This window comes from Ursus arctos, unplaced genomic scaffold, assembly GCF_023065955.2.
Source record: "Ursus arctos isolate Adak ecotype North America unplaced genomic scaffold, UrsArc2.0 scaffold_7, whole genome shotgun sequence".
NCBI lineage: Eukaryota > Metazoa > Chordata > Mammalia > Carnivora > Ursidae > Ursus > Ursus arctos.
Window position 1 is genome coordinate 19,143,084 of NW_026623089.1, and position 17,339 is coordinate 19,160,422.

A 17,339-nucleotide genomic window follows, 5' to 3' on the forward strand; every position below is an offset into this window, starting at 1 on the left:
CATTGTCCCAGGGAGGTGGGCCCCTCACTCAGGTCATTTCCGACCCACTCCCTGGAATCACAGTAAAGGAAAGGGAAGCCGAGGAAAAGCGGCAGAAACCAGGATGGCTCAGCAGGCCAAGGAAGGGGAGAGCTGGCCCGTCAGAGCAGCACCTGATGTGGGACCCCACCCCCACCGCCACTGGGTCATCTTTGCCTAGGTCACACTGGACCTTGACCCAGGAGCCAACCAAAGACTTGGAATTGGGGGGGCATTCCTTAATTTAAAAAAACCCACAAAACTCTGAAAACAAAGTTAAGGACAAAAGTGAATATTTATATAGATGTAGGGGCGGGGATCACGGTAAATTGCTGACACCCCACAGATTCAGGACCGTTTCCTCAGAGACCTCCTTAACCAGGTTACCAGAAATACAAACATAGAAGCACTTCCTGTTTGTACCCTGCGCCGCTTCCCTGCTTGGAACACTCCCAGCCTCTCCCTGCTCTGAAGGCCCCGGGAAGCCAGCGTCTTGTCAACTTTACAGTAAGTGCTCCTCCGATGAGACCTTAGAGTAGACAATCGGACAACTGCGAGAGCTGTGGGCACAGACACCACCCAGCATAGCTGGTCCTGTTTTTGGGGTCCTGGTCTCTTTTGAGAATTGAATAACAGCTACGGACCCTCCCCCAGAAAAATGCATAATACTCATATCCACGACATTTCACATACCATTCCAGGGATCCTTGGACCCCCGAAAGCTTACCTGTGGATCCCAGGTAGGGCTTCCCTGACCTGGTGCAATCCATTCATTTCACAGATGAGGCAACAAATACCCAGAGTGGGGGGTGACTTGCTCAAGGTCGCACACGGTCAGCAGGGAGCAGAGCCAGGACTCGAAGCGGCCCCTGGCTCCCCCCACCTCCTGTACTGTGACAGCTTTGCCTCCAGCACAGGACAGAATGGGGTCTCCAGAGATGGAGACCCCAAGTTAGGGCCCTTCAGAGTGTCCTTCTCTTGTCTTCTGGTATCTATCCTAGACATATATTTTTGCTCAGGGTAGCTCAGAGGGGGGAGAAACGATGGCATTGGAACAAACATGGACAGCGGGGGCGGGGGGAAGCTGCAGGCTCTGGTGTAAATGCAAAGAGAAATTTAAAGTTGAGAGAGGGAGAAAAACAGTAAGTAAACAACTTTTGAATCTCCTGAGAGAGAGCTGGTGCTGCTCTGTTCGGTGCCTGAAGAGCTGAGCCCTGGGGAAACCCCAGCAAAATCACATCAGACTGGGCCCCGCCTGAGACCCATCCTCTTCCCAAGCTACTCTCTCCCCTTGTACCCGACTCGGGTCATTGGTGGCCTCTTGGCGGCCTAAGCCTTGTGCTTCGCAGGCGTGGTTTCTTCTGCCTGTGTGGCTTCCCCCTCCCCCAGCCATGGCAGCCCACTCGCCACCAGGCCGCACGGCAGGCCTGACACTTCCTCTGGGCCCCCAGCTGACTTAGGTCTCCTGGCACCTCCCCTCTCAGCACCTGGATCGTCTCTTTCAGAGCACACAGCGTCATGCACGGCTCTGTATTTATCTGTTTCGGAGCTGTGTCCCCCAAAGAGCCTTTAAGCTCAGAGTGTGCAGGGCCTGGGCCCTCAGTGCCTCTGGGCCCTGGGCATGGCTTATGGAGGCTCTCCAGAATCACGTGCTGATTTCAGCGAATGGCGGCATCTGCTGGTCTGGACCTGGGCACCTGGAACAAATGCTGCGGGCCAGCTCATTCCTGAGATCCTGGCCAGGACTGCGTGCAGCTGGGAGCTTTAGCTCCAGACACAGAGGCGGCCAGTACCATGAATGGTGCCCAGCCCCTCAGCGCAGAGGCACCAGCCAAGGGGACGCTCACGGAGGCTGAGATGCAAGCCAGGCTCCGTGTGCTTTCAAGTGGATCCTGGTGCTCTGCCTTTTTCTCAAGAGCCCACCTCTTTGAACTCCGAGGGCCCCCTGGCCCCCAGTCAGCCAGCTCACCAGCCGTGTGCCAGGGACTGTCAGCGGAGATCATGGGCAGATGGCCGAGGTGGACCCGTCCCCTGAGGGCTGCAGCACTCCAGCAATGATTAGGAAACTCAGAAACGGTTTTCTCTCCTGCCTTCTGGGCTCACCTCCAGATGATGGAGCTATCTTGAGAGGACAGCCTGTTATTTATACTCAAGTGTGTTCTCTCTCATTCCATTTTGTTTGGGGTGGAGTGTGTGCTTTTTTTTTTTTTTTTCTTTTTCAACTTGACACCCAGGACTCCATGACTGATGCTGTGGGCAACACCTCCGAAGGGCCAGGAGCCTTGATCAATTCTTTGTTCTTCTTCTTCTCAGTATTGGGTTGTGGGGTGAGGAGGGAGGGATTTGTGTGACAGAGGCACTGAGGTACAAGCTGGTCTTCCCCTCCCAGGCTTGCTGCCTGGGGAGCAGCGGTTGTGGGTGGAAGGGGCCGGTACTGACTCTAGACAGTTTCTCTCCCCACTCCCATCTCCCCATCCACTGGGGGTGGAGGGCAGGAGGCCAGAGACAGGTGCATTCACCCCTGCAGATGGGTACCTTCTCCAGTGTGCCCCTTGCTTGCTCTTAAACATACCCCAATGGAGCAGCCTTCCCCTTCCCCCGATCTCGGATGATATATTCAGTACGAAATTTTGTGTCTCATTTTCTTGTTCCAATCAATCACCTTTGAAGGGGGATGAGAAATAAGCCACAATAGGATGTTTAGGCTGCTGAGTGAAGCTGCTTGGTGCGGCTGGGCCAGGTTACTATCCTGGAGCTAGCTGACTTGCCTTTGTTCTCCAGTTCATCACGATGCGACTTTCAGTAGAGTCCTGCAGCCTCAGTGGATAGAAGACACCCTCATGGCCGAGGTGACTAGTCCCTGCACATCATGACAGGGCCTGCGGCCTCCCTCCCTGCCTTACTCAGCTGGTGACTCTGTCTTTGATCACGGCATCATGGCTTTAGCACTTTGTCTGTTCTGGAAAAGCCTTTACATTTGCTCTGTCATAGCTTCCCTGACCTCCCAAGGCCAGTGCATCAAGAGAGTCACCATGCTGCAAACAGTGGTTCTGCTCCCAGATGAGTGGCTGGGTGTGGGGGGCTGTCAGGAAAATGGTAGGCAATGCCTGAGCAGAAAGAAACAGTGGCTCTTATTACAGCATCTAGCGCCGGGCCTACATCACAGCAGGGCTCTGAACGTTCTTACCAAGTGAATGAAGGAATTCCCAGGATTCCTCCGGGTGTGAGAAGCAATGTGGAGGCAGTTCCACACACAGCCTCTGGCAGGTACTACCCGGCACAGACCAGTGGCTCTGCTGCTTGCTAGCTGTGCACGCTTGAGCATGCTACTTGATCTCTCTGGCCTTACTTCCTCATCTATAAAAGTGGGGTGATGATGACGACAATAATAATTGTTGGTATGTGAAAAGCAGTTAAAATACTGCTTGGCACATAATAATAGATACCACATAATTTGCTATTATTATTAAGACCAGAAATATAGTTATTCCAAGGAATCAAATGTTACTTTTAACCAGAAGCTATGGATTTCCTTATCTTGTAGGCAATCTCCACCCCACAAGCTCCTCCCGTACACTAGGAACCATATGTTGCAGGGGTCAACAAGCTTTTTCTGTAAAAGCTCAAATAGCATTTTAGACTTTTCAGGTCATACAATTTATGTCACAACTACTCAATTCTGCTGTTGTAGCATGGAAACAGCCATACATAATAGGTAAATGAATGAGCAGGGCTGTGTTCTAATAAAACTTTATTTACAAAAATAGGAAGCAGGCCAGATTTAGCCCACAGACCACAATTTGCCAACCCCCAATCTACTGGGATTCTATCATTTTACAACTCTGCTTGAATTTCACCTCTTCTAAGATCCACTTTCCTCTCCCTGAATTTCCAAAACATTGGGTCTGGAGGGAACTTCGTATAAGCAGGAAACCTGGGTTTAAGCTCCGCCCTACTGCATGACTTTGAGCAAGGCACTTAATATCTGTGAAGCCTCAGCTTATTCACCTACAAAACAGGTGTAAAATGTTTTGCTTTACTTACTTTATAGGGTGGTGTGAAGATCAAATAGACAAGGCACGTGGATGTGATTTGCAAACTCTAAAGCACCACATAACGGAAGTGGGTCTTCATTCTGTCCCTCATGCTTAGGACAGTGCTTGGCACTTGGTCTGCATTGACTGCACCGAATCCCAGTAGTGGTGTTAAATACTGATTTTTATAACAGACATATTGGTACATGTCTGTATCTGTATTGCTCTTCTTGGGCAGGTGGAGAACTCAGGGGACACAGGCCCAGGAGAGAGAAAGGACAGCACTTCCTTGCCAGCTTGAGATGTAGGTTGGGGTCAGAGTGCAGCAGGTCTGGATTGCCTTGACAGGGAGTAAGGTTTCTAAAGGCATAAATGGCTAGAAATCTGTATTTGTTTCTCGGGGCTGATGCAACAAATTCCCACAGGCTTGGTGGCTGAAAGCAACAGAAATTTATTTCTCACAGTTCTGGAGGTCAGAAGTCTGAAACCAAGGTGTCAGCAGGGTATGCCCCTACAGAGGTCATAGGGAAGAATTTGTTTCTTGCTTCTTCTTTCTCATAGTTGCTAACATTCCTTGACTTGTAGACACATCACTCCAATCTTTGCTTCCAACTTTACGTTGCCTTCTACACTTGTGTCTTTTCTCTCTCCCATCTCTTAGAAGGATGCTTGTTATTTGATTTAGGACCTGCCTAGGTAATCCAGGATGATCTGATCTCAAGATCCTTAACTTGATTACATCTGCAAAGATCTTTTTTCTAAATAAGGTCACTCTCGTAAGCTCCAAGGATTTAGATATGACATATATTTAGGGTCACCATTCAACCCATTTCAGAATCTTATTATTTTCACTTAACTTTTTATCTGAAGTATTTCCCACATCGTTGAACTGTCTTCCAAAAACATTATTGTTGATGGCTAATCCCATATTGTGGATATACCATAATGAATTCATTTCCTCTTGCTAGACATTTATATTGCTCCTGATTTTCTACTGGTATAATAAGGATGCGGTGCATGGGCTTTGAAATCACACATTCCCAGGTCAGATTCTGACTCTTTCATTTACCAGGGATGTTCCAGTTCCATGAACTTCTCTGGCCTCAGTGTCTCATTTGTGAAATGAGGATCATACTACTGATCTCACGGGGTGATTCAGAGGATCATAGGAAAGAAGGTATGTAAAGTGGCTGGCAGCTGAGGGTCTGACATGTATAAGTGCTAAGCAGTCTAGTAAATTGCAGCCACTCTTGTTTTATTAATATTGATGACATGTCAGTTAATTTACTTAGGATGGATTTCTAGAAGAACTATTCCCAAGTCAAAGGATATAGACAGTTTTAAGGCTCTTGGTTTGTATTGTCAAATTGCATTCCAGCAAAAGCATCTGCAAAGACACTCAGCCTTGCCCAATCCTACGTAGTAACTACTCTCTCTGGGCTCTGATGGCCAGCTAAATCAATAGATAAGAGTTTTACAAGTACCTGTTATAGAACAGGTTTAAGCTTTGAAGAGCTTGCAGTCTACTTGGGCCAACAAAATTCCATACATTAAACAAAACAAATAATAAAAAACGGAATTAATTAAATCAGCAAGTATCCATTGAGCATCTATTATGTGCCAGCTACTGCCCTAGATGATGAGTGTTATATAGTGGTGAACAACACAGGACCAGTTCTTGTCTTCATACAGCTTATAATGTAGATGGTCAAAACTGGGTTGTAGCACTTCATTCCTATAGCGGAGTTCAGAGAGATAAGGGACCCACAGGGGCCCGGTAGATAGGGGATGCTTCAAGAAGAAAGATGACCCAGGGACTCCTGGGTGGCTCAGTGGGTTAAGCATCTGCCTTCGGCACAGGTCATGATCCCGGGGTCCTGGGATCGAGTCCCACATCGGGTTCCATGCTCAGTGGGGAGCCTGCTTCTCCCTCTGTCTGCCGCTCCCCCTGCTTGTGTGCTCTCGCTCTCTCTCTTTCTCTCTCTGACAAATAAATAAACAAAACCTTTAAAAAAAAAAAAAAAAGAAGAAGAAGAAGAAAGATGACCCAGAAATGGACCTTGGAAAAGGAGCAAGGACTAGAGGAGAAGGAGCGGGGGGCAGGGATGGAGGCTTGTGCCTCACTGCCCTCAGATGTCTTATGGAGGCAGAACTGGAAAAGGGTTCAGAAGACTCCATTGTGGAACACTAGAATAGTCTTGAGCGTTGGCCTGGCAAGGGAGGTCAGTTTTTTTTCTTTAGAAAACTAGAGACTCAGGGCGCTTGGGTGGCTCAGTAGGTTAAGTGTCTGTTTTCAGCTCAGGTCATCCTCCCAGGGTCCTGGGATCAAGCCCCATGTCGGGCTCCCTGCTCAGCTGGAAGCCTGCTTCTGCCTGCCACTCTGCCTGCTTGTTCTTGTTCTCTTTCTCTCTCTCTGTCAAATAAATAAATAAAATCTGAGAAAAAGAAGAAAGAACACTAGAGACTCATGAAATTTTCTGAGCAGGGAAAGGCTAATGAAAGCATTTAGGAAGGGTCTGGATGAGTCAAGCCCGCAGCCAGAAGGCCAGGCACGTGAAATCCTGAACCTCCACCTACCATCTCCTCCAAATGCCCAACACCAAACTCTCAGCAAGCTCTAAGCTTCCTTGACTGGTTGCCATTGTTCCTGGGGCTCTGGGATGAATGGACCCTAGTTTCTCTGGTCCCAGGAGACATTAACCTAGTGTTTTGTTATTAAATGTCTAGGCCATAAGTGTTCTTAAGCCGGTGACCCTTCCAGGAATTTCTTCTGTTCCACTCTGATGTGTTCCCAGGGGAGGGAAAATGCTTGATGAGTGACCAGCTCTATGTCCCCTTCGGTGATTAATATGCCTCCCTGGTCAGGTTAGGGGTGTGGAGGAAGAGACCTCCTCACATTTCCTGCCTGACCACACTGGCATATTCTAGTCAGTGGTGGCAAGGACTGGGGAAATGAAATGAACATGAGGGACTATGGAGAGACCCCCGTGTATGCAGAGAACACCTCTTCCAACCCAGCGGTTTTAGTTCACACTGCTGTAACAGATTACCATAGACTGGGTGGCTTAAACCACACACATTTATTTCTCACAGTTCTAGAGGCTAAAAACTCAGAAGCAGATGCCTTCCTGGTCAGGTCTGGTGAGAACCCCCTTCCAGGCTACAGACAATCAGCTTCTCACTGTATCCTCACAAGGTGGAAAGAGAATGAGCCAGCTCTCTGGGCTCTCTTTTATAAGGTCACTAATCCTATTCATGGGGGCTCCACTCTCATGACCTAATTACTTCACAAAAGCCCCACCTAAAACCATCGCATGGGGATTAAGGTTTCAATATACGAATTGGGTGGTGGTGGACACAAACATGCAATCCTTTTTTTTTTTTTTTTTAGATTTTATTTATTCATTTGACAGACAGCCAACGAGAGAGGGAACACAGGCAGGGGGAGTGGGAGAGGAAGAAGCACGCTCCTAGGGGAGCAGAGAGCCTGATGCGGGGCTCGATCCCAGGGCTCTGGGATCACGCCCTGAGCAGAAGGCAGATGCTTAACGACTGAGCCACCCAGGTGCCCCCAAACATGCGATCCTTTAACACCAACCATGAGGCCTACTCCTGTGTCACAGGCCCAGTGGGTGCAAGTAAGAGGTTCACTCATTTAGGGTTTTCACAGAACAAAAATCCATTTCTCTAATATCCTTCCATTCCTATAAATTGGACCTCACAATGTACCCCTGCCCAGACAGGCACGATGGTTGTCCAAGGACACAGGCAAGCCCACTGGGCTGCTACCTGGTGATCCATGCCCTGGGGTTTTCCTGGGCTTCAGTGCAGGGGAAAGAGTGACATCCACTGAGACCCTGAACTCAGGGACCCAGGTGAGTCATCAGAGTTCGAGGGGCTTTAGATCCATCTCCAGACAGACCCCCTCATAGTGCAGACAGGGCTAGTGCAGGGCCACCAAGGAGGGGCTGGGGTCAGAGCAGCTCTGCACCCAGATCTCTGCACCCAGAATGGAGCCCCTCCCCTACTACGTCAGGCCTCCAAAAGGTAGTCTGTCCTTCCTGAAGGTGATTTGCACCAATGGAGATGATTTCAATTTGCCGTTACTTGGCACATCCCTCTTTTATTTAAAAATAGCAAAGTTCCTGAATGGGTCAAAAAATCAATAGATCCATTTAAACCTCAAACAAAAACAATTCAGGTAAAACCAGAGACATGTAGAAAAACTTTTCTTGGGAAGACTGCTCACCCTGTACCACTAAATAGAAGTGCTGCTGAAGGCCAGAGTTAAGACAGAAAAAAGAGAGAAACTGAGGAAGAGGTTACTGGTTTTTATTTCAAGAGGGAATGGAGTGAGGAATGTAAACAGAGTGGGGAAGGTGAGCACAGCTTACCAGAGGGAGTACAAGAGGGGACAAGTTGAAAGGGCCCACCGAAGCTGGGAAACCCTCCTGCACATGGTGGGCTGTTGGGACACAGGGGTGGGGAAAGAACCTGTTCTAGGGTTCTCTGATTAAGAACTACCTTCCTTTTGCTAGACCTTTGTGAGGCAAACCTCTTTACAGGGAGGAAGAGCTATCTCAAAAAAAGAGAAACACTTTTAAAGACCATTTCAATATGCAAACATTTTTCTTGCCATACACATGCCTCTAATTGTTGGTTCTCCCACCCCCTAAAACAAAATGTGAAGATATTCCTTGAAGGAAACTCAGCTGAGCCACAATTTTGAAATGACAGGCTCATGAACAGCCTGTCCCTAAATGCAGTAAAAATTTGTGGCTTCTTGATGGCTCAATGTCCAGTTCACTTAATGCCAGAATAGCACTGGGTCTGTGTTCAGATATCTACTCTTGTCTTCTCAGTCCACAGGATTCTAGTGGAGTTGACTTTGCCTTGAGTCCCAAGAAAGGTATTACATTTGAGCTGAGACAGCCGGAGAATCAGATTCTCTGGCTGGTTCAGGGATGGCCACCTGACCAACAACTGGCCAATTAGGGTCAAGAAGACTCCATTTGGGGCAGGTTTCAGCTACTGGGGAAGAAGCCTCTTTCCCTTTCCGTCTGTACCAAAGCCTGAGGGGACATGAGGCTTGAGCTGCTGTGGCCATCTTGTCCCCACAACAAGGAGACTTACGAGAGCCAACACGTCAGAAGACAGAGCCAAGAAGAAAAATCCAGTCCTTGTGACATCACTTGAGCATTTGAATCTCACAGTGCATGAAGCCAGCTACCGCATGGACTTCTACACGAGACAATACATTTCTACTTTTTACCTGAGTCTGTCTGGATTAGGGATTCGCAGTCTTCTGAGTATCATCTCATCAAACACAAAAATATGTGGCTGGTTGCAGTATGAGATTCCAGTCAAATCTGCCCCATTACTTTAGTCACACCTTATTGTTGCTGTATAATGTTTTCAACTTCTTAAAGCACCTTGACTAATGTGCTAGTGCATTTCATCCAGACCATTCTTACAGGAATTTTTCCACGTCACCTCCCTGTGATAAGCAGCTCTCCCAAGATGACCCTGCCACACACAGAAGAGCCCTGATTTCCCAGCAGGCCCACAGAAGACTCCTCTCTGCTCACATCCTCTTTCTTAAAAGAAAAAGTTAAACATTTTAATATTACCCAAAGAAACTCAGTCTTCAGAAGGATGATTAGACAGGGAGGTTCTTTTTCACTGCAGCCTCTTAACAGACAAAAACCAGGAAAAAAATCCCAAATGTCCAGCCATTAGCACCTCTTTATATTGGACTAGTGCAAAACCTTTAACAAGGCAGACCTAAATGTCCAATTGCCAGGAAATACAGGGGAAAAGGCAAACTGTGTGTGTAGTATGCTGTGTTCAAGGTTTTTAAAAAGTGCTGATGGGGAGGCAGATTGGGAATCAATTTTGGAGGTGCTGAAAGATGCAGTTAAGGAGTGGGGTTATAGGAATCTGAAGCTGGAAAGGAAAAGAGGTGGCTGGTGATTTTCTGGAGGAAAGGGCAGGTTCCTGGTAGTTTGCATTCACTCAATGTCTTAACATTTTCACTGTGTGTCTTCTACGCAGTCATCGATCTGGGCTATGTCTGTAGAGGCCAGGGCCAGGATGGCCTCATCCTCTAATGCTTCTAGGATTAACCTTACTTTGGACAACAGGTATATGGCTTGAAATCCTATACGAGAAAAAACACTTACAAATGTACTAAGCTCAAGAGGTGGGAACAGATGAATGAAGGATGTAAGAACCTAAGGATCTCATGGCCCTGCACCATCCCCAGGCCCCCGAGGAGGTGGCACCAGGAACGTAGGGTGCACCGCAGAGCACAGCAGCAGGAGCTGGGGAAACACTGCGAAGGACAAGTATCCAGCCTCTGAGGAGCAGGAGGGACGTATGACTCAACTGAACGAGCTCCTGTGATTCGAGAACCAGCAGACCAAATGCTCCCAACAGCAGTGACAGGAACCACCACAGGAATGCCCAAGGGAGCCTAGGAGGACTTACCCAAGACCCTTTCAGGGACCCTCTCTCATGCCCCAAGATGTCTGGGCACCAAGCAGGCACAGGCTCTGCAGACGGGACTAACTCCAGCACTAGGAAGTTACGGAATTTATAGGGAGCGTCTGACCCTGGAGTGTCTGGTGCCTGGAACGGATGGAGGGTACAGTCTGTGAGCTTCACTGACGTCATCGTTTGAAGCTGTGGCCTGATGGTCTGTGCTGCTGTCAACGATTCCGTAGTGTGCGCAGCACATCATCTATTCAGCCAGTCGGCTACTGGTGGTCGTTTGTCTTGTTTTTACTTTGCAACCATCACAAATCATGCTGCTTTCATCATTGGGTTTGTGCATGTTGTCAGTCCCTAGGACGAGGACTTGGAGTGGGACTGCTGTTCACGGGTCGGGCTTTTTGTGTTCAGTGGATGCTGCCAAAGAGTGTTGCGAAGGCTTTGAATCGCTTCCCCTCCCACCGGAGAGCTCCTGCTGCTCGGCGCCCTCGTCAACGTCGGGAATGACGAGACTTCTTAGTTTTTGTCGATCTAAGACTTTACCCCCTATTAATAATCCGTGGCTTTTGTTGATAGTGACGTGGTAGTGAGGTTGGGCACGCCTCACACGTTCACCAGGCATTCGGAGTTCTCGTGTAAAGTGATTTTCCGCCCATTTCTACTTGAATTGATTCTTAAAGCTCCCATAAGCATTAATGGGCTGCAAACATGTCCCCCCATTATGTGGCTTGTTTTCTCATCCTTTGTGTCTTTCCATGAATAGAATTTCTTGGTTTTAATGTTGTGTATTTCATTGTTTCTCAAGCGATCTGTGAGTGATGGACCTTTTATTTTTTCCCATCAGAGGGTGCTTGATAGATTCTAAAATAAAATAAGATTATTAACATAGAGTAAAATTAAAAAAAAAAACAAGAAAACTACTAACATAGGAAGGAAATCTTGCTGAGTCCTTCTGTGGCTTTGACTTTTCATACTTTACTAGGTTTTCTTCAAGTGAAACACCTGTATTGAGCCAGACACATTCAGACACTCGACAGATGCTTTCGAGTCTACAATGGAGAGGAGAAAGACATCACGCTGGCCTGGAGTGCTGGAAATGGTGCCTGACAGAAAAGAATATTGAGCTTCCAGACATGAAAAAGAGGAATACCAGAAAACCAGTATAATGACAAAATGTCCTCAAGCACAAAAGTCTGAAAACAATCAGATTAAGAATGGAATACATTCTACCCTAGCATATTTCTTGCCATATGAATGGTCTACCAGAATCAAAAACAGGGAACACAGTGATCTTACTCCTCTACATGGACTTATCATTTTGAGGAAGAACTCTGCAAGCGTCAGAGTTTGGAAATGAAAGCAAATTAATTTTAGCTATGACAAAGATGTGTGTGTGTTGAGTGTGAACATTAAGTATCTGGGGGTGCAATGAGTGCACGCATAAGGGTGTTTATATGTTGAATGTGTGTTAAGTGTGTGTGTGTGTGTCTGTCTGCAGGTGTGCCCACAGTAGAAATGTGTGTGGCAAGGACACCAGGAGGATAAAAACACACCTGCTTTAGGTCACATGTGTTGCATCAGGAAATCAAAGGGCTGCTTCCAGAGTCTGATTTCCTTTGTGCAGTTTGCAGCTTGGCACAAATGAAACAACAGACCAGCTACTATTTACTTGGAGGTGATTACTTTGAGCAGTCTGGAAAAGGAGAGAGGACGTGGGGCCAGTGTCTGTCCTCAGCCCACACGGTAACCTCATGGTTAGTAGCTTCTTAGTCATCTCTTTCTTCACAGGGACTTACAGCCCACTTTTGCTCCCTTTCAAGTGAAAAACTAAACCTTAATTATCCAGAGAGAATCACAGGATGGGACACAATTCACCAAGAAAATGTGTGTGGTAGGGGGAGGGGTGATGACGACAGATTGACCATTAAGAAATCGGCTTGTGAGCTCTCATTCAGTTACCTATGTATAATCTAGACCCTCAATAGGCTAAAAGCTCTTCAAGACCTGGGAATTTTAATTTATTTCCCTATCCAGCCCCCTTCCCCTCTTTGTCACACTCGGCACTATTAAGATCTTAATAATAATGGTGATAATAGTTAACCCTGAGCACCTGCTCCGTGCCAGGCGCCACGCAGAACCTTCACTCCAGTTGACAAGGTGCCACATAGTTTGGCCCCTGGAGACCTTTGCCTTCTCAGCTTATACTCCTCCCTCTTTGTGCTCCAGCCACACCAGCCTTTTTTTCTGCTTCCTGAACCCACTAAGCTTGTCCCCATCTCAGAGCCTTTGGGCTTTCAGTTTCCTCTGCTCAGAAGCTTCTCTCCCCAGCTCTCAGCATGGCCCACTCTGTCGAATGCTGCTGAAAGACCAACTAAGTTCCGAATAGAACAGTAACTGCTGGACTGGGCAATGCAGATGTTCTTGGTCATCATGACAGGTGTGGTCTCGGTGGCTTTGGGACAACAGAAGCTCAACTGCAGAGCACAGAGGAGACCACATGGAGTGAATAAGCAGGGACGGTAATTACAAAAACTGTTGCCAAGAAAGGAGGCAGAAAAATAAGGTAATAGCAGGAGAGAGATGTGGGGTCAAGGAGGGTTTTTTTATTTGCTTGTTTCCTTTTAAGACATGAGATAAGAGAGCATGTCTCTATGCAGAGGTAAATGGCACAAACCTCTGGCACAGGGATAATTTCTGGCAAGAGACGTTTTGGAGAAGAGCAAAGTGAAAACAGAGTCTGATAGGAAAATCGTAGATTGCCAGGCAATAGCGAGTTTGCTCAATAAATTTAATGCTCACAAAATCCTATGGGGTAGATATTGCTCTTTTTCTAATTTCATAGATGAGAAATCTAAGGCCAGAGATGTAAGGGAACTTGCCCAAGATCATAGGCGAGTAGAGGAACTAGCTGGGGTTTGAAATGAGATTCTGACTCCTGCTTAATCACAGGATCCAAGGGCAAGATTATGAGGGGTGAAAAGTCAGCTCCTGAGCCAGAGAAAAGCTCATGAGTTATCAGAGATAAACCTAAAACCCAAGGCTTGCAATTCAGGTGCTGGAGAGATGGAATAGCTCCAGTGGTTTATAAACATGGAAATTTTGAAGATTTTTATTTAGTTGCCAAAAAACGTATCTGTTGGCAATGCTCTATTCTGACACTTGGGTGTTTGCTTTGAGCCACATTTCCGTTTTGTGTGCTTTTCTGTTTGTGTGTTACATTCCATAACAAAAGGTTTAGAAATAAGCCTGAGCTGCCTTGTTGGTGGTAGATAATATGTGAACATCTCCCCTCGAAATGTGGCACAACTTAGTAATTAAACAACCTGAGTGGTCACCAGAACCACCTGGGAAAACTTCTAAAATGAAGATTCCCATCCAAGACCGGGGACTCAGAATTCCCCGGCACAAAGCCCCAAACATGTATCATTGGAAAGCTCCCCATAACTCTCATGCTCAGCAAAATTTGGGAACTGCTGGCCTCAAGCATAATAGTTCAGTTAAAATCCATGTTTTCTGCAATGTTGTTTCCTATGATCTTTGGAGATGCTCAAAATATGCCTCCTGCCAATTGGCTGGTCAACTCAGCAATGTCCTATATTCTCCTCTCCTGCCCTGTACCCTAAACTTGCCCCACCCTTTACTTTCTTTTTTTTTTTTTTTAAAGATTTTATTTATTTATTCGACAGAGATAGAGACAGCCAGCGAGAGAGGGAACGCAAGCAGGGGGAGTGGGAGAGGAAGAAGCAGGCTCCCAGCAGAGGAGCCTGATGTGGGGCTTGATCCCAGAACACCGGGATCACGCCCTGAGCCGAAGGCAGACGCTTAACCGCTGTGCCACCCAGGCGCCCGCACCCTTTACTTTCCTTCTGATTGTTCCACTGCTTCGTACCATGGAAATAAAAAATATATGCAAATGCACCGTGTTATAAGAAATATCCTTTAGCTTCAACACTAAGTGATCATAAGACTGATCACGTCTCTTCTCCCTCATTAGCATCCCTCTCCCTTGACACCTCCTGCCGAAACACTCCATGCCACCCTGAGGAAGGAGCTTTACAGGGAGGTTGGAGCCACAGGTGGTGGCGCGTACACCCCTGTGGGAATCAACCGGCTTCTTGACTGAACTAAACCTAGCAGTGCATAGATGACACATCTGCTAAGAAGGCCACAGCAGTGCACTGGTCAGGGAAGGGGATGTTCTCCACACTCATTTCTAATCCAGAGCCCGCTGACCGTGGCCACTCCTGGACGGGAAGGGCAGAAATGCTCAAATGGGGGTGGATGATTTAGGAGAAGGTAAGAGCTGAAGTGGCACGAACCAGCCTGGTTCGTAATCAAGACTCATAGAAGCCCTAAAGGAGCCAGCTCTGGGAGTACCACCTTCCCTCATTCTCTAACCTAGAAAGAACATAGTCAAAATACACTTCCAGAAAAAATACAGTTCCAGTTGCCACCCTTCCCCGAAAAGAAAGAAGTAAAAGAGCGTGAGTTCGAGACTTGCTTTGCAATTTGCATCTCAGGAATGCATCAGAAGCAGCAGTCCCTGACTCCAGAGCAAAGATGCTCTATTAAAACTTGACTCATCCTTGGCAGTTTATTGTGTTCCCCCCACCCCTCCTTCCTTGTGACACAGAGGAGTGAGGTGAGTAATCCTCTACGCAGTGAGAGAAAAATAGATCCCCAAATGCCTTCCATTATGCTAAAGGCCTGTGTCACCAGCTGTGGCGGCAGGGGGTGTGGTCATCATCCATTACAGGGAACAGTCAGATCTTCTGACTCCCTCTCTCCAGGGCTATTTGTGGTTCTAAAAGTGCAACGAGCAGGGACTCAAAACTGATAAGCACAGAGAAGTCTAAAAGCCCTGCTGGGGGTCATATGAGAACCACGGTGGTCAAGGGTCTTTGCATGCAGGAGTCCACAAGGCCACACAAAAGGCAAACAATTGGATCCACTTTCTGCTGCCTGACACTTCTCTGCCCCTCTCCCATAGGCCTAAGAACTCCCTCTTTTTCCCCAGCGTAAAAAAAGCTAATATTTACTGAGTGCCTGCTACACGTCAGGCGTTGAGCAAAGCATTTTCCATGGGTCATGCAAACTAATTTTTGTGTGCATGTGTGCGTACATACATAGACATACACACACACCCCCTGAGGTGGGTGCTAACAGCATCTCCTTTCACAGCTAAGGGAACGACAGCACAGGAAATTTTCACGACTGGCCCCAGAGTTACCCGGTTAATGCAGGACGCAGACCCAGGTAGTGTTCGGAAGGGTGCTCTAAACGCACACAACCATACTCTGACCTGCTTGGCTAAATGCAGTGATTTGAACAATGAACAAGAGACGTACAGGAAAAAAGTTCTGTTTCTTCATTTATTTGCTTCATACACTCCCCAGGTCTTATCCCAGAGATTGGAATATCGATCAATAACCCTAGATGTCCTAAAAGCATTTTTTGTTACAAAAGGCCTTCTAAAAGGAGGAAATGAGGATGTGGTCATTGCCAGAGCTGGAGGCTTGCTAATAAAGCAGTAGTGGGTACAAGTCACAGGTGATAATGTGAAGCTTCTTCCTCCCTTACAAAAGCTTAAAAAAATTTAAAAGCCTCTATCTTCCCCTATGCAGTTTTAAAAACATATATTAATTTCCAATATATCAGCGCCATATTTCCCCCTTCTGGAATTGACCACATTATCCTCCTACCCAGCTGGAACTGTGCTAGGGAAAAAAATAAATGTTTGTCTCAATGGCATTTTCTTATTCAGCTAATTGATTTTTTAAAATAACAATAATGCTTGAACATCCAGCCGCCTAATTACTAGCAGCTTTTTATTTGCACTATCATTAACTTCACAGCTGCCTTGCCGCTGACAAGTGGTACCACAGAGACATCAGCTGCGACTGTTAGTTTCTGAAAGGAAGAACATGAATAAGGCCTGACTCTCCCTCTGCCAAGGTCAGTGAGGGCTTCAGGCTGATCTCGGCAGCACTGAGAATGCCCCACTTCAAACGGAGGAAACTGCACGTGGAACCATGTTGGGCGGAAGCAACCTTGAAGGGCATCTGGCTCAATCCTCTCTGTTTACAGATGAGGGAATTTGAGGTCCAGAGGGGTAAAGAGGCTTGCGTAGAGTCACACAGCTCCTCACCTCCTGCGCTGGAACTGCCACCCAAGCCTCCTGATTCTTTAGCCATTTTTTTAAAAACATTTAAATTGAAACATACATACAGAGAAGTGTATGTATCACGAGTGTACAATTTGAATAATTATCTTTATGTAACACATCCATGCAACCACCTGGCAGGTCAAGACACAGACCACCTCAGAAGGCCCCTGGTGTTCTCCTTCCCTTCACTACAAACTCTCTCCTCCCCAAAAGTATCGTGATCCTGACTTCTAACATCACAGGTTACTTCGGCTTGGCCCACGTTCTTTCAATAAAGAGCTGTGTGACACGGACTTTAGCTACCCAGACCTAAAAAATAAATGTGAACTCGCGAGAATTAAATGGTGAATTAAGACAGCATATCCCCAAAGAAAACTCCGTACCATTAAGGAGTATGGGGTCTCCCTTGGGAGTGATGAAAACTGGGACTAGGTAAAGGTGGGGATTACACAACATCGTGATGTACTCAACGCTGCTGAACTATTCATTTTAAAAGGGTTAATTTTGTTATGTGAATTTTACCTTGATTAAAAAAACCCTCATTCCTTAAGAAATGTGCATTTCATGGTATGTAAACGTAAACTAAAAATGAATTGTAAAAATATTCACCTCAAAGGCCGCATATCCCT

General features: G+C 46.9%; 2 long non-coding RNA genes across 5 annotated transcripts in view; one reads left to right on the forward strand and one right to left on the reverse strand.

Annotated features, from left to right (window-relative positions):
• The window catches only part of LOC113251920 (uncharacterized), a 56,973-nt gene that overhangs the window by 9,018 nt on the left and 30,616 nt on the right, over window positions 1-17,339 (reverse strand). Inside the window, exon 3 of one of the 3 annotated variants that reach the window (XR_007190040.2) lies at window positions 10,542-11,405. The exons of 1 other annotated variant lie outside the window; for it this stretch is intronic. This is a non-coding gene — a long non-coding RNA (uncharacterized LOC113251920). Of the gene's footprint in view, window positions 1-8,368; window positions 11,406-17,339 lie in introns of those variants that run through there. One more of the 3 variants, XR_006408951.3, reaches the window with a different exon arrangement.
• On the forward strand, window positions 417-17,237 carry LOC113251921 (uncharacterized). 2 transcript variants are annotated; one of them, XR_006408950.3, is made up of 3 exons: window positions 417-525; window positions 5,125-5,229; window positions 11,527-14,462. It is a non-coding gene; the product is annotated as an uncharacterized LOC113251921 (long non-coding RNA). The 2 variants fall into 2 exon arrangements; XR_003314652.3 differs by lacking the exon at window positions 11,527-14,462 and adding an exon at window positions 16,400-17,237 and having other exon boundaries at window positions 419-525.